The 25,902-nt window shown below is 39.5% G+C and overlaps 2 long non-coding RNA genes across 6 annotated transcripts; both read right to left on the bottom strand.

The window, feature by feature from the left end:
- Positions 1-5,131: 5,131 nt before the first annotated feature.
- Positions 5,132-9,101, bottom strand: LOC138110860 (uncharacterized). The gene is made up of 3 exons (XR_011151119.1): positions 9,076-9,101; positions 7,264-7,313; positions 5,132-5,166 (listed from the first exon to the last, which is right to left on the bottom strand). It is a non-coding gene; the product is annotated as an uncharacterized lncRNA (long non-coding RNA).
- A 4,450-nt stretch (positions 9,102-13,551) lies between these two features.
- LOC138111819 (uncharacterized) lies at positions 13,552-18,043 on the bottom strand. Of its 5 annotated transcripts, XR_011151465.1 has the most exons (6): positions 17,699-18,043; positions 17,446-17,459; positions 17,282-17,343; positions 16,493-16,637; positions 16,109-16,202; positions 13,552-14,542 (listed from the first exon to the last, which is right to left on the bottom strand). It is a non-coding gene; the product is annotated as an uncharacterized lncRNA (long non-coding RNA). The 5 variants fall into 5 exon arrangements; XR_011151464.1 differs by having other exon boundaries at positions 17,282-17,459; XR_011151467.1 differs by having other exon boundaries at positions 16,109-16,221; positions 16,598-16,637; positions 17,282-17,459.
- Positions 18,044-25,902: the final 7,859 nt, after the last annotated feature.

The raw sequence follows: 25,902 nt of genomic DNA, 5'->3' as shown, positions 1-25,902 counted from the left end.
TAAATGCTGTGTTGTCTTCTTGGTTTAGGCATCTTCTGGCTACAGAGCATATTCTTCTTTCAATAACAGGAAGAGAAATAGCACTGGTCTATAAACTCATTAAACCCCTCTCTTGTACTAGAGCACAGGCCCACAGCTAGTGAGTCACCCCTGCCATGATCTGGGTGTGAGCAGCACATTCTTCAGCATTTACCAGTTTTACCAGTGTTAATTTTGCCATGTCTGTTGTTGCATGTCATGCTTAATCCCTGCTCTGTTGTTCCTTTTGCTCCATTTACAAACATGTCTTTGCATTTACATTTATTTCATTCCAACCTTAATAGTGCTGTTGCAACCCTCTCCAGGGCTAGGTTGATGTAAGAGTAAGACTGAATTAATAAAGTGGACCCATACCCTTCTCATTTGGCTTGAAGCAAGATATTATAATCCTCTGTCCAGAAGGTGCGTGCCCTAACTCTAGCAGAAAAGTGATTTACTAAATATTCTTTGTAAACAATTGTAGAAAACAATGTGTTTCCACTCCTTACTATAATACCATGGGGCTTGCTTACTTATTTATTTATGAGAATTAATTGGGTACAGAAACCAAATAATTGCTTGTGTGTATTTTTCCACACCAAGTGGTAGGTAGTAATGAGAGATAGGACAGCCAGGAAGAATACTGGATGAAGCAGTGAAGTAGTGAGATTAAAGGGATCGTAGGAGCAAGAGAAAATAAGCAAATGCACCTTGATACCATTTTGTTGCTTTTCTCCAGTCTAACCATGGTCTGCTTCACAGCAGTGAAGATCATATTTGCCTGAAGTCAAACAATACATCGTGTATTGTCTATTTATTTTTTCACTGCTACCCATCATGAGTAGACAAGGAAAATTAAGGTTAGCATTTACTCTTATCCCCCTTGATTTTAAGTGAGACCAGAACAGATTTAAATTGTTTATTGATTCAACATTCTTTTTTATGCCTGTAGCTAAATGCTTATTGGGTGGACAATCCATATTAACCATAGCAGAAGAACCAAAGGGAAAGACAGGATCTGATAAATTGCATTCTGCTTATCTTCGCTTTAGTCCTGAGAGTACTGTGGAGAAAACTCAATTGTTTCCAAGCACACAAATGAGAAAGTGGTTGGGAACACTCAACACACATATAGCAAGGTCAAATGATGCCTGATGGTCTGGATTGCCTTCTCTGATGAAATGGCAGCTGACTGGTTGGAAAAGGGAGAGTAGTGAATGTTGTTTATCTTGACTTTATCAGGTTATTTTATCCTAATTCTCTGAACTATATTCTTATAAATGGACTGGGTAGGTATAGATTTGTTGAGGGAGCTACAGAGTACATGAAAAACTGGATGAGCCACCGGGCTCAGAAGGCAATGGGCAGTAATTCAATGTCAGTGTTTTGCCACTGCTTAATGTGTTCATCAACAACCTGAATGATAGAAAAGAGCTCCTGCCAAGCTTAAGGTTGACACCAAGCTGTGGGAGGGGGGAAGGGACAGGATACTGATAAAGGGAAGAGAGACCTCAAAAGTCTAGAGGAGCTGGCTGATGGAAAACTTGTCCAATTCAACAGAGGATAGGAGCATCTGGGGTGAACAGCCCCATGCTCAGTACAGGCTGTAGGTGGGCTAACCAGGTAACAGCCCTGCAGAAGATCTTGAGCTTTCTAGTGAGCAGCAGGTCCAACACGAATCAGCAGCGTGTCCTTTAACAATGAAGTCTTGCAGCATACTGGTCAGTTATTAAGAGCATAACCAGCATGCTGATGCAATTTTTCTCCTCTGCCCTGGAATTTTGAGGCTGCCTCCAGAGTCATATCTCCATTTCCACCCACTCCTACCCTCAAAAGAGATTTACAAACTGGAAGCTGAAAGGAGTCCAAAGAAGGCTCACTGAGATGACAAAGGAGCTGAAATATGTGACATTCTAAGAGGAGGCTGACGGAAGTGGTTTTCTTAATCCAGAAGAAGAAGAGTTTGAAGGGGAATACTTGCCACGTAAAACAGTGTAGTGGGTGGTTGTTAGAAAATAGAAATCCAGACTCTTCTCAGGTGTCAGTGCTAATGGACAAGAAGGAGGGGATAAGAAATGCATCACGGAAAGTTCCTATTTCCTATTGGGAAAGATTTGTTGAAGAACGGAACATGTCACACAGAGAGATTGCAAAGTTTCTGTCCTTGAAGATATTCAAAACTCATCTAGACAGAGCTCTGAGCAATCTGATCCTCTAACTTTGAAGTTATCTTGCCTTGAGCAGAGGGTTGAGCTAGCTGACCTTCAGACTATTTTTAACAAAATTCTGTCCTTCTGTGAAATTCTGGCGGTTCCAGAGATGAGGATCCTATGAAAATGTGAAAAGATTTTTAGGACTGCTTCCTTCACAGACCTGGTGTCTGTGTGCGTGTCTGCCAAGCACTGGAAGTTCTTACCCTTTGTCTGCCGTGCTGTAGAAACCTTCACTGAAGTTTTGTTCTCTGTGTAGGTAGCTGTATTCTGTGATGCAGTTATTTCTGCACCTTTTCTGCAAGAAGTTATAAAGATAGCGCTATGAAGCAGGTTTCCCACTATTTAACAACTCTTTTCTAAAACTTCTCTGATATACTATTGTTTTCCCCAGCTGGCCCTCCGAATTGGAAAAAACACACTTTTGAAACAGAACTGGACCTCTTTCTTACCACTATCACAGAAGATCCATACCATTTCCTTTCTTCTTAGCCATCCCTCAATGAAACATTCAAGGATGGCATTAAATAAATGGGCAATAGAAGCCCATAATTTCTTTTTGCCCAGGTTACAACAGAAAACCTCCACTTTTTCAGTTTAAATCCACTCCCCCTTGTCCTATCTTTACATGTACTTGTTTTGGGAATAAACCTCTCCTTTTTTCGTGATTTAATCTGTATGAGTAGCAAACTTGGGCATTTTTAAAAATCAAACTCACTATTTTTTTTTTTTTAAAGCTGATTATCAACTGTCCAGCACTTTCACCAGTTTGTTTCTGATCACTCCTCTCTTCCTTAATGAAATATGACTTACCAACTTTGTAATCAGCTGTAATGACAAAAATATGTGCAAGCATAAACACATGCAAGACAATGACAACTGAACTGCAGAAAGGATCGTCTGAAGCATAAAGGTGAGAAGATGAGTTAATCTCTTTACATTTTCCCTTTACAAGTCTCTTTGGAACAAAAGCTGCTTGAGCTGTTTTACTGTTGCTTGTTAGATTTTAACAGAGCTCAGAATGTGAGGAGCCTTTTGACTGTGGTATGAGAGGCACCCTTAGAAGGAATAAATATGCTGGCTGCAGTCTGTCTGGTCTGTCTTGCTGGGTGCTGATATATATAAACACATTCCCTGTTTGGTCTTCTGGCTGTGGAAGGGCAGGGAAAGGAACTATCCCTTTCTTTCCTCTGATAGTGAGGGGACTTCAGCTCTGAAGGGATGTGTTGGAAAGCAGATATGGGAATACTACACCTAACTGTTACTACAGCAGTGAGTGGAATGACACATGGTACCTCAGGGGAGGATTGGATTTTCCTTAAAAGAAACATAAATAAAAACCCCACATTTCTGCCCTTTAGATTTCATGGCCTTCATACAAACACAGCAGTATCGCCCTAATTCGATGATATTTGAGAGCTTTAATAACCCACTCCACAAAACTATAGACGATCCAGGGAAATGTCTCAGATCTTCTCAGTACAAGTGTGGAGACTCTAGAAGTCTTTTATCTCTGAGGAAGCGTGTGTAATGTTTCCCTTGTTCTTTTTGCTTTTTACAAGTAACACTTTTTACAAGTGGCCTCATGCCAAGTACTAGAATATCTAGTGTGCCTCTGTCTGTGTGTCTGTCTGTACGTGTCTAAAGAAATTTTAGCTGATTCTTCACAAGCATAAAGATATGCTGGCATATCATATCTCCCTTCATTTTTCATCACTAAATATTGCAGTTTCTCTGTATTAGTCTGGTTTTACCAGAGTTGCAATTCTCCAACCTCCTCTCTAAAGTTTTATTTCTCTTCAGCCCTGCATGATGCCATCTCCAGTTCAGCCTTTGCTCAGAGTATTTAATTTCCCTAATGATCTCCATTCATTTCTTTAGGTTCCTGTCTGTTTATTGTATCCATGTTTTAGCATTTGGATAATTCTGTAAAATAAAAGTTTCGTAACGATTTCCACAGTAGCCTTCTCTGACCCAGTCAAAAAACTTTTACTGAAAATAGTGAGAATATGGGGTCTGTTGATGACTGTGAGATGCTCTTGTGCAGTTTTACAAATGGGGGAAAAATCAAAATCTTTTATACTGTATCTGAGAAGTATTGGCTGAGTTACATCTTTTTCTTCTAGAGTCTAGAGCAGGATAATTCCAATGATCCAATATTAGATGCAGAATTAGTCAACAATTTATCTCTAAAGGACTATATAGGTGCAATTGAGCCTTTACATGACTTTGTCACATAGGATTAAGGATGGAAAAATCATATATATAATTATGCAAATAAAATTAATTATTTATTTAAATGGATGATGATATATTATTAGACTAATGATTAGACTAAAATATATTAATCATTATTATTTACTACACAGAATAGATAGCTATAGCTGCTAATACAGGGCACTATTTATTGAAGCAATATCCAAGCCATGATATCAAAGTCAGCAAAATAATTATGAAGTAGGGATTTATGTTACATACCCATACCAATGACCATGGGCAAATCTCTTTTTCCCAGCCTCAAGGAGTAACCTGGAGAGGGGTCTCCACTCAAGGGAGAAATTTCCACACACACTCCAAGAGGTGACATGTTAGAATATCCTATGGTTAAAAAGTGGAGCAGGGGTTTCTTAGTATGAAGTGATTGTCAGTCATATGTCTCTAGGCCAGCTGTGCCAGTTCAGCAGCTTTAGATAAACTATCAGCATTACAACTTTTCGGTTGCTTTATCAGGAGCTTTCTCTGCCACATGCTCAGTGGTGCCAGTTTCTGTCAGGAAATGTTGTTCTTCCTCAGAGCGTTTAACTTTCAGACTGAGTCAGACTGGTCTCAGCATTCTTCAACACCAAAGCAGTGTGATGCCCCTTCATCCAGCACTCGTAACTTCTGCAAATATTGTACAGTTCCAGCTCTTTTGCCTCCAGTTAGGCAGGGCATCCTGCTACAAAGGCACCATATATGTGTACACATATGCAAAAGAGAAAAAAAAAGGTAAGGCAGAACAGGGAAAGACCCCTCAGTATACTGGAAGAAAGACACCTTATTAAAACTGAATTGCAGGCCACCTCACTTCAGCTAGGTAAAGAAAAGATATCCACAGCTGCTTAGCCAATTATCCCCATCTAAACAGCAGTTTCATGAGATAAAATACAAGGCAGAGAGTATAGGGGTTTACAAGAGCAACATAAGACAATCACATTGTTTGAAAATATGTGACTATACTGTGATTTATTAAGGAAACCATATCTAGCAAGACAAAAGAATCATTCATTGTTGAGGCAGTGGTAAAGCTTGAAGCAAAGTAGTGTCAAGTTTTGGTGGTCTGATCAAAGGCCAAAAATCAGAGATCTGAAAAAATTTCCTATACAGAAGAACAGAAGGAATTTGAGTTCTTCAGTTTTAGGAAGAGAAGTCTGATCTCTCCGATGAGCAAATGGTGTTGCAAAAAGACACAGGAGATTCTCCCAATTTTAGACTATCAACAAATCATGGATGTAAATTGCAGCAAGAGACATCCAGGCCGAATGTCAGAAAAATTCTTCTGGTAAAGACAGTGAAGCACTGACATGTTTTTCATAGGAAGCTTTCATCCTTTTAGGAGCAGCTATGTCTGATTGGCTGCGAGGGAAGAGGATTTTCTACGTGGTCTCTCGAGGTTCCCTCCAGTCCCCTGACATAGCAGTTTAAAGACATTTGATTAGTTTCCTATTTTATAGCAACAAAGAGAATGTAGGCTACTTTACCTAAAATCAGAACCATCTTTTAAACACTTTCAGCTGATCCTAGACTGCTATGCCTCTATTCGCTTATAAAGCTGGGATTAAGGGCAGTGGTAGGAGAATGTGTTTTATTTTTTGAGATGCTTAAAAATATTTTTAAAAAATTAAAAATTCAAGTAGTTGTATTAAAATATAGGGACTAAATGACAATGTAAGTGAATTCTTCAGCATCCTCCTTAAAGTAGAAAATAAGTTTATTCTGAGATACTGCATTTCCCACTTTAGCTCCTGTCTATTCTAGCAGGGTTGAAGCTCTGACTGAGAGATGTGGTCTGACAATTGCTGGGGCTGCAACACACTCTTTTTCAAGCATCTTTCAGTATTGTTAAAACATGAGCATCTCCTCTAACTAGACAAATATTGTCATCTTGCACAATGACTTCTCTGTAAGGCAAAAATAAAATATACCCTGTTGTACCAGCTATTGAAGGAAACACAAACATTTAGATGATAGTGTACATGGAGGCATCTGGAAGCCCTTTTTTAAGTCATGGAAAGGACCTGGATATAAGTGGTGGATGTTAACCAGATTGTCAGCTTTTTAGTAGGGGTAAGGAAAGCCTGTAGAAGTAATGTTTTAAAGAGTTGCCATTCCTTCTGTCACTGATGTAATTTGTCCAGATGTATTTTTGTCACTTATTTAAGGAATAAGGAATCCTTTCTATTAAAATAGGAGATCTTACTTTTTTTCCATCAATCATCCATATTCTCTGAGAATGTAGTAATCCCTGTGAGAAATTAACTGCAAGTAAAAATCAGCTTTGGGAGGTGGCATTGCTGCTGGAAGACTGTGCTAAAGGAAACTAGTTTTATCATTGCGGATAGTAGATTTTCTCAAGTTGCACCCACTGCTGTGATATCTGTGATCTTTTGTGATCATTTCCCCACAATGATTATTATCATGCACCTATTTTGTAATAGAGGATATGTTGCTGATAGCTTCTGTAGCTTCGGCTGTGTAAGCAGGTGGAACTAAACAGCAGGGGAGATTGCTCTGAAAATGGAGTGCAGAGTAGCTTGTTTCTTAGGTGAAGTTATATTTGAGCACCCTTATGACCCTGTCTCTGCATTCACTCAAGCTCTAGGATAGCCAGGTCACTCTAGCAATCATGACAAACTATAGAAATCCTCTCTGAGGTCAACTGGTCTGAAACACTCATATTTCAGATAGACATCTGCTATGACTGAGATGCTCAAAAAGGCGGCTGCATTTCAAATGAAGATGATTGTAGTAATAACTTAAGTTTTGGCATACTTACCCTCCTACTTGGATGCTAATTAGTGGGAGACAACGCCTGAAAAATAACATCTGTTTAAGGACAAATAAAATACATGTCAATATATGAGTGCTTCAGAAGGAGGCTTGCATCCTTCCTCTACCACCCCAGCAATTTGAGGTATGAAAGAAAGCACTGCTAGAACATACTTTTAACTGCACACACACAGGGCTGAACAGATTGTTGCACATGATTCCATTCAGCACATGATGCTCATGCTGTTTGCTCTGCCTGTACCAATCTCAGGGGACTGAATGCATGCCTTTCTCATTGTTGCACAGATGTTTTTTTGAATCTTGCGAGAAGAAGTTATTTTAGGACATGGTAGTTCTCCAGGTGAGACTCAATGAATTTACACACTGGTCATCTTGGCTTCCTCCTTCCCCTAGAAGGTTTTGACTAAATCATTTGTTCTTCTAGTCTACATAGTTTGTAGACTCTCCATGATAAGGCTGTGATGAATTTGAAAGTTATAAGCAGTCAGTTCTTCTTACACGTAAGAGCAGCTGTATCACTTCAATCTGGGGCACCAAACCACTCTTAAACAAATTGCAGAGTAGGTGTGGGATACTTGAAACCTACCAAGTCCCTCCTAAAAAAAACAAACAAAAAAATAGAAGTTCTGTTGGCTTCTGTCGATGTCAGTATTAAACTGGTTCATATTTCTGAGGCTGAATGATTTATAATGACCATTATAGTGCTGAGGGTAGAGATATAGCAATATAGCAATCTCCATCTAAGCTGAAGGCAGAACCTGGTAGAACAGATTGCTTCTTCTAATAAAAAAGGGGTTTAAACAAACCCCAAACAATATAAGATATTAAGGTAGAACAAGATCAACTCTATTTACTTTTCTTCTAGCTGTGTGTGCAAATCTGTCCTTCTCACTTCATAAGCATGTGCTCAGGAGAAGGGTATTAGGTAAAATAAGGACAGAGAAATAACTGTGACAGAGTGAATAGTATTTGGAGATGGATTTAACTATCCAGTGTATAATAACTTCCTTTAAATGCTATCCATTTTGTTGGCTTATTAAGGAATATGTGAGATTTAAAGTGCCCTGTCCTATATCATCATAATTTTAGCTATGTGTTAAGGAAGGCAATGAAATTTTGGATCTTTCAGGTTATTGTTTTATGCCTGAGGCCCCACAGGTTTTGGGAACAAAACCTGTTTTAAAGCACAATCCCTTATCAAGGAAGGAAGCAGGGGGGTGTGCGGGGGTGGGTTTGTTGGACTAGATGTCCTTCAAAAGTCTCTTCCAACCCAATATATTCTATAATTCTTTGAAATTGAATCCTAATCCAAGTGGCATGATGACCAGACCCAGGACCTGTCTAGCTGGGACATGTCTGCCCCAAGGCTGAGGTTTGACATTCTGCCACTTACAGCTTATCAAGTCCTTCAAACATCCTGATGCTTATTTCTGCTCCTGTTAACAGACTGTGCTGCCTTCTGTTGTTCAGGAACAGCTGTTTGCAGCAAGTCTGACTGAAATATTTTGGAGAACTGGTCTGGTTGAAGGGCTACAAAAGCCATACATGGACAATTTATTTTAATTCCCTCTCCACACTGCAGCATGAATGATCCAACAGCATTTGCCGTCCCATTGGCTGCCTCAATGCAAGAGTGCAGGGAAACATGAAGACTCTGCCCTTTCTTCCAGTTAGAAAGTTTAGTTATTGCAGATATCTTGGAAGGATGTAAGGACAGATTATTACAAGTGTAGATCAGGCTGCTAAAAAGCTATATGAATGCTGCCTACAAGACATTGAAATAAACCATTTGGCTCACCTGTAACCACTGCTGCTATTGACTCCTCTGTTGCAAAAAGCTGTCAGGAGTTTGTCTTAATGCTCTTCTGATGGTTGGGACAACAGCATTAAAAACCAGCACCATGACAACCTGTAAACACTGCTTTGGAGCTAACATGGATGGAATTTATTCACCTCACAAAAGTACTGGCTCTCATATTACAATCTCAAACTACAAGAGCTACTTTTTCACACATCAGGTATTACCCTGAAAATTTGATAGTCTAAATCTCCGTGTTGCTACAGGATGTGAATTGTTGTTGAAATATCTAACTCATGGTTAACTGAGGTTTGTACTTCTGAATGTACTAAAAATCAAGATACATATGCAGATATATTTGTGTGCACTTGTATATGCGTTTGTGTACATATTTTTATAAGCAAAAATACATTAGGTATAGGTTATATCTTTCTGATTTTATAGCCAGAAATCTATGCACACTCTGATTCTCTTGCTCCTATCACTTTTCTTTTACCATTAATCTGATCTTATTCCTGTCCTCTTCTAGTCGGACTTGATGCACAAAATCTAGAAAAACATCCTGAATATCTTTAAGAAGCAGATCGAACTTCAGCCTCAGAGTCTTCATGGAACGTGATACTTCTGCCCACAGCTTGTTCTGGTGACAAGTCTTAGAGCACAGCTGCAGAAGTTGAAGCTGAATCTGCACCTGCTAACCCAGCTCTCAGCCAGCAAAGATGCTTATACTGGTTAAAAAAGTGCTACTGCTCAACTGCTGAGTCCTGCTAAGGCAGGAATTGCATCTGAACTCCCAGTTTGCCTGCATATGTCTTCATTAAACACTGTGGTTTCCGTAGGTCTGAGCTAATAGGTGGGGGCGTTTGCCACAGCTTTTTCTGAGAGTAGTGTCATCCATTGGCTTCCTTGTAATACTCTGGATGTGGGGGTCAGAGGTGGGTGAAGATGAATGTTTGAGTGAGAAGGGCTGAGAGGGATTTCTTTTGTTTTTGTTTATATTGCTCATGTTTATACAGATGACATAACCTCCTTTTGAAATTCAAAGAGAGCATTAGTGCAACTTGTGTATGTGTATAAATGTTTTCAGCTACCTCCAAACAGTAATTCAGTACTGATGTTCTGAGATAATGGAAAGTTGAGGTTTGCAGGCAACAGGAGATGGTATCCTTGCCCCATCAAGAACTGTTAGGTCACTAAAAGTTCAAGTCCTGAATGCGAAGGAGTGGCTTTCTAAGCAGCCTCTGCATGAGCAAAGAACCACAGCACTTTTGTCTCTCAGAGACAGTGAGTTGCAGTCAGAACTTCTCCTTGCCCTTTGGCAGAGACAGTTAAACATCCTTCATCATGAGTTTTCAAATTTCAGAGTGAAAGAAAGTGTTAGTAAGAATGTTATTGCCATTTTTAATTTTTTTTTTTTATTTTTAATTAATGAGATCCTCTTCTGCTGGGAATATATTTTTGTTTTTGCTTTGTTTATAGACAAGTAGATAATTATTTTTCCTGGCTTCTATTTTACAATGGTACCATTGAAAAGGGAATAAATTCAGCAGTGAATCAAAATACATTTTATTTACCCACAGATGGGGTTAAGGAGAGGAAAAATCTGGTATTTTTTTCATCTGAAGTGTCTGATTGAGAAGAATTATATTAGTTTGAGTGAGGAACATGTTGTATATCAGCTTTGTCCTGCCCATCCTATGGGGATAAAAAAGTTCCATGTCAGTCACAGCTGGAACTGCTGCAGCTTGTAGCAACTCCAGAGGTTAAACAAAAAAATTGGATTAATAATAGATTGACTACTGGTTAATTAATTGTGGTCAGCTGTTATTTTAACTTTTGTTCCTCCAGTTTTAATGACAGAGGCAGACGAGTTATCTATCACCACTGATGAGCATATCAAACAGAAAACAGGTAATGACTTCTTTCACAGTTTCAAGTGTGCCAGTTGTAAAAACATTAACACTGAAAGGATCATGCTTTCATGTGTGGAACCAGAATAAGTGGCCTCCACATGACGAAATGACATTTTGGACAATTTTCACAAGAAAAAGAATCAACTGAATCACAGAATCAATTAGGTTGAAAAAGACCTCTGGTATCATTGAGTCCAACATATTTTAGCCCAGTTTCTGTTGGATGGTCTTGGTAGAAGTGCCAGGGTTTTTTCTGGTTCTAGTTGAGGAACTGAATATTAGTAAAGCAATGATGTCTCTTAGACTGAGCTTAGAGAGCTCTGTTAAAGTATTTTTTAAGCTCATCAAAGGTCTAAAAAAAGTTGGTAGGAAAGGGGCCTTTTATGGATTCTCTTGCTTCTCTCATCACAAAAGGCAGCTGATTATTAGAAGTTCATTAAATTAAAAAATCTACTTTTTTGTTTTTTTAAGATATGTTCTTTAACACCTGGGCCTCATTTAAAATTTGCAACCATACACTTTATCAGCTGAGGAGCCAGGTGCACCTGACAGTTTCTCATGTGGGGGAAAACTGGGCTGGTATGAAGCTGTTGCACTGAGGAAAATGCAAGGGATTAAGGGAAGCCAAAGAGTGGTCATCTCCCTGTAATGCAGGCTGAAATGTGATGTGTTCTTCATTAAAATATAATCTCAAATGAAATCTGCAATAGTGCCTATGCTAATTGCTTGTGTTCTGTACTATTCAAACACATCAGGGACTAGTTTTTCACTGTTTTGCCTCTTCCATTCGACCTCCATGCAAGTAGTTACAAACAGTAATAACAAGCCAAAGCATTAAATTCTGTCCCACAGCTGTTGTTTCTCAGGCTAAAGCTCTGAGGTACTCAGTTGTACCAAAACGTTTATCTCAGAAGTTATTACTTCTGTATCATAGGATAAACAAAAGGTGGATTTTATAAAGGGAGAAAATTACCTCCTTTGAGGCTGAACCAATATTTGTGTTCTTAGCACTAACTCACAGATGGAAGTGCATAATTTGGTCATACACCTGGATATCATTAAAAATACTAATGTAAATATTCCTCAGAGACATATTGTCAATGTAAAGTAATGAAATGTACTAGTCTGCAGGCAGGCACTAAAGCTTGTCTCGGATTTCTAATGCATAGAGTAGTGGTTGCTATAATAAAAACATGAATCTAAGACACAGTTTCACTTAGGTTAATGTTCACTTACCAGAAGTGAGACTTGTGATAAAGTAGCAGCAGCTGGACACGAGCACCTTTTTGGGACAGTGGCAACTGGGCTGAGGCCATGCAAAGGCAATGCCAGTGCCAGCTCAGGGTCATGTCTGGGGCTGTGAAGGGCTGCCTCATTTTCTTGTCTCCTAAATGACCGATGCCTCTTCTTAAGACAAGACCTTGAGGAAACTGCTTAGCAAGCCAAGGGGAAGGGGGAACTGCATTTAAATTCATGAGTGCTCTCTTGCCGCAGTTTTTACTGCTCTGGTTTTCTCCCAGTTTACAGTTAGTTTTTAGTACTTTGCAGGGCAGGCAATATTTAACTCATCAGTGGTCGTACAGAAAAGATCAGCTTCTCAGTATCACCTCCTTTTAAACTTTGCAGCTTCTGTGGGGGTTCTTGTTTGTTTTGCCTTTCCCCACAGGGCTCTCCTTGCTGCGTTCGCAGAGTACTGTGCATTTCTACTGTAGGTGCTGTTTCTGGGGGAGGTGGAATTGCACACCTGGCAAATGCAAGCCAGGTGCTTCAGGTCCCACTTTTGTCTGGGTTAGTTGCTGGCAGAAGGTGAGGGGGAAACAGCTGAGGGGGATTTTTATCAAGAACTTTTCTTCTTGAAAAGTGGGAAAATAGTTACTTTGTATAAATGTGTATTTGTATTTTATTATGAATCCATATTCCCCCTGCCTTCCACAGGTTCTGTTTCAGCCAGGAGAAAGGAAAACAAACGTGGTTTAAAATTCTCCAAAGATATAAAGTCAGTAAAGCAGCACTCTTAGTGACACTTTCAGATTATGTCTATTTTCCAATTGAGTCTGGAGGCGAGTGTCTTATAGAAGCTAAAAATTTATAAACATTTTCAAAATATTGTCCATTTAAAAATCTACCTGATGGTACAGTTAAAAAGAAGAATTTTTCTAGTACTAGCATAAAACCTAGGTCTTCCAGTTTTCAGTCTTGGGACACACTGTCATCCCAGTCATCAAATTTTTCATGACAACATTCTGTCACTTTAGAAATAAGACACTCACTCTGAAGTCTTTCCAACAGAGAGCAGACTTGTGTCCTGTTTAGCAGTTGATAGAGCTATCTTCCTTCTCGCAAATCCTTTTCACTGGCCCCCTTGGGACAGAGATCAACAAGCTTCAGTCACTTGGCACTTACCCTTACCATGTAACTGTGGCAGTGTCCTGTTCCTGAGGGACAGGTGAGTGCCACAGCACCTGGCACACTCAGTCTCTCCAACCCAAAGGACCTCAGACATTTCTTCACTCTTACTTTTGCAAAAGGCCTGTTGCTTGCACTTAGTTCAAACACTTGTATAAAAGCAAGTTTAGTGAAGGCAAATTAGCTTTTTCTGTTTTCTTGCAAATTTATGGTGGAAGAATATAGAGGAGTTTGACAAGGTGGTATAAGGATGTAATTAATCTAGGATAGAGGCAGAAATGTGAAACTTATAGCTCTTGTGGTGTTAACAATTCTTGCCCTGTTTTCATGATTACTAGTGTTTGCCCAAAAGCCTCGGGTCCCGGAAATAAGAGGAAATCATACACAAACTTGAAATTTCTTAACAAAAAAAAGTTTCTAACTCCCCTGGAGACAGACCATATCTAGGTCAGATTTTATGATTGAAACTTCAGAAGTGAAACACCTGGAGACAAACAGAAAAGAGGTAACTATTTGTTTTAATCCAGATCTGTGACAGTTGTATTTGATAGCACCATTTTTGTCTGAGGACAAGCAACTACTGATACACGGCCTCTGTGGAGGGAGGAGGCCCATTTTACATGGGAATTAACTCTACCTCCATTTTGGATGTTTTCCCTCTTCTCACTGCCTTAAGCAACAGTCAGAACAGACTACCATAAGCAGATGATTCTAAGTCAAATGAATTAATTCCTCGGTATTATGTATTTCGCACAGTAGCTCTTTCAAATAAATCTTGGTAAAGCGAGTAAGTACCAAAGTAGCTTTGAAGACCAGGATGCCAAGGCAAAAAGAGCTCAGCATGCCAAGAAAGTGCAAAGCTATCCTTATATTCATGCAAAGCAACAGAGAAATTTTTGAACTGGAAAAAAAGTTAACCTAAAATGATATAAAATGTCAGCCTCCTTCATGGTAAGTTGCTCAGGATGAGTCACACAGAGCCCTTAGGCAGGGGGAAGTGGAATCCCCTACTCAGTTTAGTGTGCATAAACAGGCTGGTTGATTTTTATTACTTTTTTTCTTCTCACATTGGATTTGTTTGCAATCATATTGGTGAAAAACACGTTTCCTTATTTAGGCTTCTTTTCTTCATTAGTTTGCTGAGCTGCCTGGAACCCAAGATGGTTGTTGTTGTAGAGACAACAATCTGTGCACACCAGGAAAAAATTTAAAAAAGCACAACCAAATGTAAAACACCTCCCCCCCCCACATGAAAAAGAGAAAAAAGAGAAAAAGTGTTTAAAATGAGTAAGAGACAGATTGTGAATTCTTGAGTCTGTGTATTGATTCATAGGCAGTGAAATTGTATTGATGGAACGTGTAAGAGCTAAGAGACAGCATATAAACCAGATTCCTAACGCCATCATAATATTGTTTAGATGCTTCTGTGAGAAGTAAACCTAGGGAATGAGCAAATTGCTTTTGAGAGGTCAATCTGAGCTACATTAGCTGAAAGTTTTTTAATAGTGCAGCCTGTTATTTCTCATTTCCATTCTACATGAGCTTCAGGCTACATGCTGCCAAGGGGGCACCTTAAGTTTCAAAAAGAATCTCAAGGACATAAGTACTAGCAAAGGCAGGAAGAGGAAATGTCCCTTCTGTTTCCCACTGTTAGGACAGTAGTTTCAGGAGTTGTAGAATTGTGTTTTGTTTTTTCAAGCTAAGGACCTTCCCCACAGAACTAATCCACTGCACTTCAGCAAAGAAATAGATGAAAATCTGAACTCCTGGATATCAAAAGAAGAGACCCCATTCTCTTCCAGCAAGATTGTACAAGATTTTACTTAAAAAGTCTGAGCTGGCTGATGCTGGGCAGGAGCCAAGAAACATGGGGGCTGAAAACACTCTCTACCTTCTGAAATCAGAGCTGAAAAGTTGCATATTTTACTTCCATTGCAATTCTGATCAGATAATTTAGATGTTTCTCTTCCTCTCTAAACCCAGTTTCAACAAAGTGGGCTGGTTTTCAAGGCAACCTGTTTCTGATTATGCATTGGAAAAGCAGGATCTCAGCTCCTAGAAACTTGTGAAAGATAATGAATGAATTGAGAATACAGAATTGCTCATTAGCAGACGTAGAGTTAGAACAGCAATTTTCATTACTTTTATTTGTCTTGCACCCTCTTTTTGTGCTACTGCCTTACTTTTCAAGGCATACATGAACGAGGGCAGTGAAAGGGGATGTGAAGCAAAGAAACAAGCCTCAAAATTTGAGTTGTCCATGCCAAAAATTAGGGACTAGAATTAAAACAGAAAGGAAAAGGGAAATCTGCTGATCTTTCTTTATAATTAATTGGCCTCATGTATGACTTGATCATCTGGTATACATCTCCTTCATAGCAGTTTTCATTTGATTTCTCCCTCCCACCTGCCAGTATGTCAGGTCAGAGAGGAATGATGGCTCACTGCACTGTGACAAGTGTGCTCGAGTCTGTGAATAAAGTTATAGGGATTCCTGGTAAAAAGATGTGGGGTCTGGAGAGAGTTGCTAATCTGGAAGAAAAACTAACTGGGTTGTTTAGCTAAACAGCTAAACAAGTACAAAACCAATTCTAGGCAATTTATTCAAAAGGCATAAACAGCGAGAAGAAAGAGACATTTAAGATGATCTAAAACAACTTTGAAGTAATAGAATGACACAGATATTTTGGATATACTCTGTAGAAGCACCAAACCTGAGATTTGTTGTTGGTGAGCAATATCCCATGGCAAGAGAAGGATGATCCACATATTTGGTTTCAGCTCACAAGTATTTGACCTGGAACTGTTCTGGAGTAGAAGAAATGAACTGGAATGTGCTCAGGGAGAGACAACTGAGATTCAACATGAGCAACAGAAGTACACACAGAAGCTACATGTCCTGCTCATTGTCAGACGTTGTCTCCCACAGAACACATCTGAGAGCTTGCAGAGGTTGTTGACCCCAAACACCCATCAGCCATTTGCAGAAGCAAAGGCGGCCCAGCATGAACAACAACTTTGTCCCATCAAAGCCCAGCTGAAACTGTAAAATGAGAAGTGTTAAAATTGTCAAGGAGGGTGTTATTGCAGAGCAGTACCTGGTAGACTTTCTCTGGATGTTTTCATACACTTCCAGCCTGGAGACTCTGGACAAAATATAACTGAGGCACTTTCACTCTTAAATTGATACTCTTAAAGGATACAAGAGCATTTTCAAGAAGAACTCGCTTCTAAAGGACAGCCCTAGAAAATGAGCAGATTTCCAAGGCATAATTATTGCACTCAACCTAAAAATGTGCCCCTGTGTTTCCCAAGCATCAGTATTTGGATGTACCTGTAGTCTTCCTGAGAAGGAGTTTTTACTATAGACAAGATAAGTGAAATCAAGAAGAGAACCTGACCATTAATTCTAGTTGGTGTCTACAGCAATCACTTTGATAAAGGGAAAATGTTTCCAGGAGAAGTACTAGTACTTTTAACTTAACCATAGCTTAAATGTAAAGTATAGAAAGTGTTCTAGTGCTACAAACAAGATATCTTCACCCAGATTCAGCAATAAGAATTCAGTGAGCTTAATTGTTTGTCACAAAGGTAATTTCTTGTTCTTACTTCTGATAGGCAAGGGATGGATAGTGCCTGCTCCAAACTCCAGCTGAACCCTCAGCATCAGTGCATACAAAGTGATCATTTTAGTGTTCACGGGGTAGTTGAGAAAACTAAGGTCCAAATTAGCATGAGACCACAGCAGAAGTAACTGGGAAAAAATTAAGTGTAGTACTCTGACTTCCAAACCTCTGCTCAGAAGAGTCACAATGCCTCATATACATATAAGTGTTGAAAATAGACAAGCGTGTAAATATCCTTTACACCTCAAATGCCTCTCTTACCTTGGAGCTCTTATGGTGCCAGCAGGAAAATAGTTTAAACGCATCCTTTTTCATTTGAACATCTGATGGGAAAGTAATGACCCTGAGTTGGCTAACACAACAAATTTACATATTTAAATTGCTTTATCTTGCTGTCATCATACTTGTTCTTTTTGCAGACTTACATGTCTGTTGCTTCCTATAGAAACCAAGGAAGAAGATTTAGGGAGTTAGTACTAAAACCTTTCTTATCTTCAAGGTGAAAAATTAAGTGAGAAGTTAAGAAATGAGGAATAATACAAACAGGAATTAAATTTAAAAAAATGCATCCAATTTTCTTTCTAATCACAGAGATTTCAGATTTCTCCATTAATCTTAGAGATTTAAAGAACCCTATGCCTATAAGCAGTGGACATATTATTAATTTACTAGACATACCTATCCAAAGCAAGAGAGTGATCACAAATCACTCAGTTGATGCGATGCTGGATCTGGAACATGTCTGGAACTGTCTTCTAGCAAGTTCTTTGGGATTATATTTACCTAATTCTCTGACACAGTTCTCTGTCCTGCAGGACTACTTGTTAGTCAAGAGCCAAATCTATAATACACTCAGGAGACCTCACACAGCTAATTTGCTGCAGCTGGCCTGCCTTCTCTACTTCCTTCTTCCAGCTATGCAGAGCAGGCTAAACAGCAAGATTTCAGCTTCATGCTCCTCGAATCTGGCTGAGCTGCCTTTTGTGCCAGCCTGTGCTGACCATCCCCAGCTGATCTAGAACCCCTTTTGCAGCCTCTAACCAAATTGCTTTCAGATGGGTTTGCTGGGTTTTCAATGGACAAAGGGACTGAATTACTTCCATTAAAGTTGATGATGCCTTAATGATGGTTAAAACAGAAATCTGGTTTTGTGTCAAGTGAGGACATCTTCATCATGGCCACTCAGTGGCTTTGTTCATGAGCCTATTAATTTTATCCAGACTAGACTGACTTATATTAAATATAGGATCAAGCCAAGTATTCAACATTACCTTTTCTAGGACCTTGTAACTGTGGCTATTGAATGCTCATTAACACATGACTCCAGTGCTGCTTTAAGATTCTGTATCTACTTAATTGTTCCTAATACCAAGACCACAAGGTCCTTAACAGGGCTCCTGGATGGACCCTCAGCAGTCACAAATGGTAATGTCATGAGGTTGTTTTAACCTGAAAGGCAGTGTGGCTGCTCACTGTGCTGATTCTTGTGCTCAGTTCTCCCTGAAGAGAGAAGCCACTGGACAGCTTCTGTGCCCAGGGAGATCCAGCTGAAGTGTGAGGGTAATTTCCTAACCCTCTTTGTTTGCCTGTTTTCCTCCACGTGTGATAACTAGCTGATAAAGAAGAGAGGTTCAGATGTCCTATCACATTACAACTGCTGCAGTTGAAAATGCTGCAATGGCCAAACGATAAGAAGTTAGTATTACTTGGGGATAAGCAAGAAAGATGATTGCAGTTGAATATAGTCAAATTTGGAAGGTCAGTAAATAATATTAAGCCTAGAGGGGAAAAGAAAGCTGCTCCTAATAGAAGTCAGTGGAGTGAAATTCCCATCACACTGAGAGATACAGGATGGAAAACAGAGGTTAACAGAGAGCAAAAAGCAACTGTGAAATATAATTGCATTTAATCAGACCAAAGTGAGTTTAATTAGACCAGCTAACTGCTCAATTTTACTTCACATTCATTCGAACATAAGACCTAGTACTGGAAATTAGCGACTAAATTTTTGCATACTGTCTTGGAGTTTTGTTGTTCTTTTGTTAAGGGGAAGAGGGAGAGGGAAGTTGAATTTCTCTCCTAAAACAGAATGAAGGCACAATCATTAAACCAGCAGTCACTGAGAATAACTGGGTGGAGGAAGGCAGATGAATATATCCTTACAGAATAAACAGCTTTGCAAGTGGAAAAGGTTCTGATGTTTGATTAAGGGGTGGAGGCGAGATGTTTTAAATTATGGGCAAGAAGTGTAGGAAGTAATACCATGACAGTAAAATAAATTGATAGCTGTCTTTGGACTTGTAGGGATATAAAAGTCCCTCGTGTGATGAATATTTTTGTTGTATTTGCTTCACTGGTAGAGTGGGATATAAAAGATGAGTTCTATTGCACCTATGGATTTGCTTCAAACCCTGTGTGGTGGTTGGAAGCTCAGAAAGGCTTTCCAAAGCCTGCATCTATTGTCTGAATGGAATCATAATGACAATTTGTAATGGTAGTCCCTTATGGATCATTAGAAGGAGCAGTTCTGAATGCTGGAATGAGTGCTCCTGTGCTAGGATAGCTGAGGTTCATAATGGTTCTCCCAACTGCAAGTGGAAGTGAGGACTGTCTAAAAAATTTTTATATATATATACACACATATATACATACACACATATATATATTTAGAAAGCTAATTATCTCTCTCCAGTGTTTTCAAACAGGCTGCGAAGTTCTGTGTAATCCATGCAATGACATGGAAGATAAAGATAAACAATTAGTTGCAAATACGTAGCTAATTAGAGAATAAACTGAAGGAGAGATGAAAAGGACCAGTCCCAAACATGGAGCTGTTTGGTGCTCATGGAATAAGTATCTCATCAGTTGCCTTTACATGGAGCAAAGGACTTCAAACTGCCACTTTTTCTGAGCTACACTGTAAATTAGGATTTGCTGAGAAACATACTGTTTTATCACAAATATGTGCAGCTTAAAATAAATTAATTAAGGAAGGAGGTTATAAGGAAGCTATACTCAATTTCCATGTCATGAAACTGCTTTTGTGGTCATGACACAATCTGACAGGGTCTACTAGCATACGGATAAAAGGAGTGGATCTTGGAGCCTTGCCAGTGCTACATTACAGATTTTTTTTCTGTCAAGGGAAATGGTCATTATCACTTGCAGTGTAGTAGCCATCACCATTTATTGTGTTATATTTAAGAGAAAGTAATATTGGAAAAACTTTTGTTCATAGAAAGGTGGGGGTTTGGAAGAAACGGCCATTGCTTTGAGGGAGATTTCTCATCAAAGAAAGAAACATGGTGGAGGATCCTTGTGTCAGGGCTCCTCTGGTGTTCCAGCTGTTAAAAAGTCAGCTATTGAAAGCAACAGACATGGTACTTTTTTCAGCTTGGGGAACCTTGACAGTGCAAGAACACTGTAGTTGGTAGATTGTCAACACCAAAATGCCAATGACCGCGATCAGAAGATGATCCAAGATGGGAGGTTGACGTGGATGAAATTCTGAAGGCAGTAAGTCAGAGTTAAAATGAGAACTGCAGTGAGTGTCAGAGATGCTCAGTACAAATGAAGGTGTACGTGGGGAGGAAATTAAATGCCCTGTTAGAGCTGTCAAGGAGTTTCCTTTGAGTAGTGATAAGTTGTAGTGGCTTTGGTGGCTTTGGTTCCAAGTAATTGATTGGGTCAACTTGTGGATAGTGCTGCAGAAGGCAAAAACAAATGACTTGGACTGAATGAATCAAGTATTTGTTGCCAAGTGTCAGATTAAACAGCTGTTTAAATTACACTGAGCCTCTGTACTTTATTTCTTCAAATACCATCCCTTCAGGAGATGCAGCTCAAAGGAATCTTTTTCTTTCTTAAATCTGAAAGGACTGCATGTCTACTGTGTGTATTGCACTACTTTGTGGGAAAACAACCTCATCAATCCCAGGCCCACCAAAGAGAGGATCGTAAGCAGGATGCCTGGGTGAGTGATCTAATACAAGTGGGGACTAACACAATTCCCACTCCACAGAGCTCAAGGACTAGGAATGAGTGAAGTACTGGGCAAGAAGAGGTGCAGGCTGGAGTAGCCATAAATTTCACTTTTTTTCTATATACTTTCAGGATTGGGCATGGATCTAGACTGTACCCCACTCAACTAATTTGGGAGGTTATGAGTGCAAGGTGGGGAGGAAGGTGGAGGACTGTCTTTTTGAAGCCGGTGTTAGAAGGCAAGACATGAGAGGAAGTCTGTGAGACTGTGAGACTGTGAATGTGTTGGGGAATAGGTGGGCTTGTTTGATTTTTTTTCTATTTTTTTTTTAGGATATATTTTTCTGATTTTGGATCTGTCGTACTAGACCACTTGATCGATCAAGTATTAGGTGAAACCACTTTGTAACAGACTTGTCAAATGAATCAAAAGTTTCCTCTTACCCAGGATTGCTCAAGGACGCTTGTTACCTAACATTTGTAACTATGTTTTAAGAGTCTGCATGTGGGAGTTCTAACTGTTCTGGCATGTTTGGACTGTTCTGGCATGTCTTAAAATTCTTATCCTGTTAATTCTTTGTCCAGACACAAAACATAGAATATTTCCTTCTAGAAAGATGGAATCAGCTTAAGTCATTGATGCTGAATTCATTGGGAAGGAGAGGAAATGAGTTAATACTGTATTTTACCTGAAAGAAAGATACTTGTCTGGCTTTGCAGACATTGTAAATAGATAAAATGATTCATTTAAAAGTCTTGATTATTTTATTGCTCTCCTCCCTTATACAACAACTGAACCCCAGCCAACAGGGTCTTTGAAGGAGGGTTCACTTGTTGACCAAACCTCTTCACGAGTGTGTTGTCACGATAGACTATCACAGCATGACTCTACTGCAAAGAAGTACGTAACTGGTGGTTTGACTTGCAGACAGTCTGATAAAAATTGTTTGCTTTCCCTTAGTTTAGTCTTGCTGTTTCACTGTTCTGTGATACATTGTGCAAAAGGAGGATTTTCTGCTGGAAACCCAAAGTAAGACCTATTAGTGTCCTGTTTGTTACAGCACAGTTTGCTCAGCAGTTTGGCTACCAAGGAACATGCACCTTGAGTAGCTCACTGAAGAGTGTATTCACTCCTGAAGTGAAGCCAAAGCGTTTTCACACACTGTCACAGCAATTGCTCCTGTTCCAAGGCAGGGCTTGATCTCTTGGTGTGTGCATGTGGGGCGGCAGAGCCTGCAAACAACACTGCTCTGGTGGTATGTTGTGGTGGCTAAGGCCATTTTACACCCCGCAAGTTGCCTTCAAAGTAGTCTCTTCTTACAACACTGGACCAGAAAGTTCTCCCTCTGTCTAGATTCTGCTGGTCACTGGCCCTCTCCCCCCTCCCACCCCTTTTCCCATTGGCCCCTGTTATGCCATTCAACCTTGCCTCTGCCCCCAAGCCCTCAGACTATTGGTTTTGGATGCTCTGCCCGCGTTTGGGAGTTTTCGGGATAAAACGGGCGCGGGCTTTCGAGTTGTTCTTTCTTGCCTCTGCTCCCTTCAGCTGTGTTGCCATTAAACACCTCGGAATTGCACATAGAGAGCCCCTCTCACCTCTCTGTCTCCAGTTCGTGCACAGACTGTGGCTGTGAGCGGCTGTTCACAACCACCTGCCAAGGTGAGACTGTGTGCACCCATAGGTGCTGGGAGAGCACTGCCTAAGCATGTCCACGAGGGACCCAGCAGGGACAAACGCGGCATCGATCCACCGAAGCCCTCCCTTCTTTAGTGGTACCTGTTACTTAGCAAAATACTCATCCTGTGGTGTGTATATAAAGAAAATCCCTGATGTGGAGCCAAGGAGTAAATATATGTCTAAGTTTATTCTCCACGTTTCAAGCCAGTAAATTTAGTAGATTAAGTACCTGCATCATGAGTATTTGAGATGCAGCAATCTACAGTGGTAGAACTTGGAAATTGAATTTTCATTTAGGCTGCCTTAGGGTGCAATCAAACCTTTAGATAAGATGCTGTCTGTAGGGTGGTGGAAGCAAAAATATGACAGCTACCTATGCTAGATCATAACCAGAACTCAAGGCTACCAAAGTTGTTTAAAGTTGAAGTCTGGTGAATTGCCATCACTGTGCTTGGCTTTGCCTTTGAGTGAAACAGAAAAGCAATAATGTTCAGTGCTGTGCAGAACCTTACTTTATGAATTCAGGATGACCTGACATCCAAATAGCTCATACCCTCAAGAAGCATTTATTTATTTTCTTTTTGAGGTTTTAGTTTGGACGGTGAATTGCTTTTAAAGGCAGAAAGGACTGGATTTTTTCTCTTATTATTTGGTATAAACTGCATGTAAATTGTATATGTCCCAGGACTACAGTACAAATGCTTTCAACAGACTGGCTGGTTTCTGATTCTTTTATTTGGCTGGTTTGTTGGGGTTTTTTGTGTGTTTGCTTTTCCATTTTTTAGTTGTTTTTTTTTTCTTTTCTTTCATTTCTCTTTTAAAATAAATTGAATAGAAGTGGGAGCATTGTTTATGTGTATTTATATGATGGTTCCCTTGTTCAGCTCAGTTTATGCAAGAAAATATGAAAAGTTCTCTGTGTAGCACTGATTCCAAGCAGCATCTGAGGATGATCTGTCTGGATGCAATGGAAATACTTGACACTTGCAGGCACAGCAAGAAATGGGTGTTATTGTTGCTGACTTGATGAGAGAGGTGGTATATGGACTAGTCACATTACTAACAATGTGAAGCATTGCCACAGGCTCTTCAAAATCTTCCTGGACATCCATCACCTTTACAGACGGATGGTGCAAAGATGCAGGGCCTGATTAAAATAAAGGGTTATTTTTTTGATTTTAAGTCATTTTTGGTTTTAAGTCCTTGCTAATTTAAGTGATCCTAACAGCTGAGAGCACCACCCAGTACTCTGACTGGTCACCCTCCAGGGGCTGGGGTCTCACAGGGGCAGGTCTAGAAGGTAGGTGGGAGGGCCCAATTCATTCTCTCCATGTACAAGTATCCACTGATGTGTTCTGAAGCTTGGAACACTGATTTACAACTCAGTCTCTCACTGCTTGCATCTAAACTACTTGGAATTGTTTTCATGGCATACAAAGATCAACTGCAAAACTTCACTTCTGTTATTGAGCACAAGGCTTTGAGAAATATGAAAGTCTAGCTCATGGAAGTGAACTAGAAAAGATTTCAGATTGTCCACCCTAGGCTTAGAAACATGAAATCTGCTACAGATAGAAATTGCAAGTGCATTTTACTTCCATTAACTTTTGTCTAAAAACATATGTATAATGAACGCTTTTCAAATGTATTCAAAATACAAATAAATCTTTGCTTACTTCTATTAGGGAAGCAATTTGTTTGCTGGAAGCAAAATGGAAATCCATTTGCCATATAAATAAGAGAAAAAAATCAAAAGCTTTTCACTTTTCAGCCAACATGAAAGAGAACATATTTTCCCAATGCTGTAGTACATGGGCGTTGGCCAAGGGGTATATACAGCAGAAAGACAAACTGGTCTAAAAATTCTCTAGAGAACAGAAAAAAAAATAGATTGTATAAATTATTCTCCTTAGCTTTTTTACAGTTAATTTCTTGTCTTACTTGTTCAAACCACTGTAATGGGAATATTAGTATATTGGCAGAGAGCATCAGATTTGGTATGTAGCAGAGGAGTAATGGTAAATGAATCCCTAAGGTTTAATGCAACGGTTCCTGTTGGTGGAAGGCACATCAGCTCTCACCTTTGCTTATGGGGAGAAGGATTGGTTTACAGAATGCAGCCTACTTTTTCTTGGCTTCTTGCATAGAACAACAAACGAGGAAACTGCTCTTGGTGGGGCAGTGATGATGGAGCATACATTTAATGTGCAGGGAGGAAGTTAATAAGGTGGAATTGTTCCTTCCCATTTGAACCCTGAACAGGGAACATAGTGCTTATGAAAAAAAACTGACAGGCCTTGGTGAAAGTTCTCTTTAGAAAAGGTCCACTGTAGATCAAAGGATGTAATTTCAGAAGTCCCTGGATCTTGCAAACAAAAATTTCTTAAGCAAATAGTTGCATGCTGTAAACTTACCCATGGAAAGTTTTGACTAAGAAATTATCTTCCCCATTGAAGACTATAACAAAGTGAGAAGACAAAAATTGTGCCAAGTCCCCATGTTTTGGAAAAATCATGCATTTACATTTAGCCTATCTCCTTTATTGGCACTTGGGGTGTTAATCCCCATCAACTCTCTGCTCACTGTGCAAACTTAAAAAGTTTCTTTCCCTGGCCCAGGTTGTAAATGTGATCCTACAGCCACTACAGAAAAGAAGGCTGGGCAAGGTTTCCTTTGTTCATGTGCTATCTCTGAATGTACACAGGCACATCCTATTTGGCATAAAGCAACTCAGGTGTTATGCCAATTTTTAGCATTTTATTAATCCCTGATTTTAAAAGATTGATCTTATTTTAGTGAGAATGGGTTAACCTCTGCCTCACAGTTCTGTTAAGTCTAGAAGCTTCTTGTACTCATTTGGACGACCACAGGAGCTAGAAACCCTTGTGGTTAGTGACCAAAACAAATAAGTGCTCTGACTATAACAAATTTCAGAACAAGTGATAAATTAGCGTACTGATTTCTCAGCTATTTTAATACTGTCTGAAGAAGGTGCATAAATAAATAACAGCTGAATATACTTACTTTAACAAATTAAAATTGTCTGTGATATTTTTCCAAGTGCCACTTAATAGAACTTAGGAAATTAATAGCAACAGTAAAAATAAAACTCTTCTCAGGAAGCATCTGGAGAGTCACCTACTCTGTTCCTGAGCCCCCTTTCCTTGCTTTTGTGACATAAGGAGTTAATCAGAGGCAAGAGGGTTCCTTGTGCACTTAAGTC

The sequence above is a fragment of the Aphelocoma coerulescens genome, chromosome 5 (genome assembly GCF_041296385.1).
Source record: "Aphelocoma coerulescens isolate FSJ_1873_10779 chromosome 5, UR_Acoe_1.0, whole genome shotgun sequence".
NCBI lineage: Eukaryota > Metazoa > Chordata > Aves > Passeriformes > Corvidae > Aphelocoma > Aphelocoma coerulescens.
Note: the sequence above shows the minus strand (reverse complement) of the source record. Positions and strands in the feature narration are given on the sequence as shown.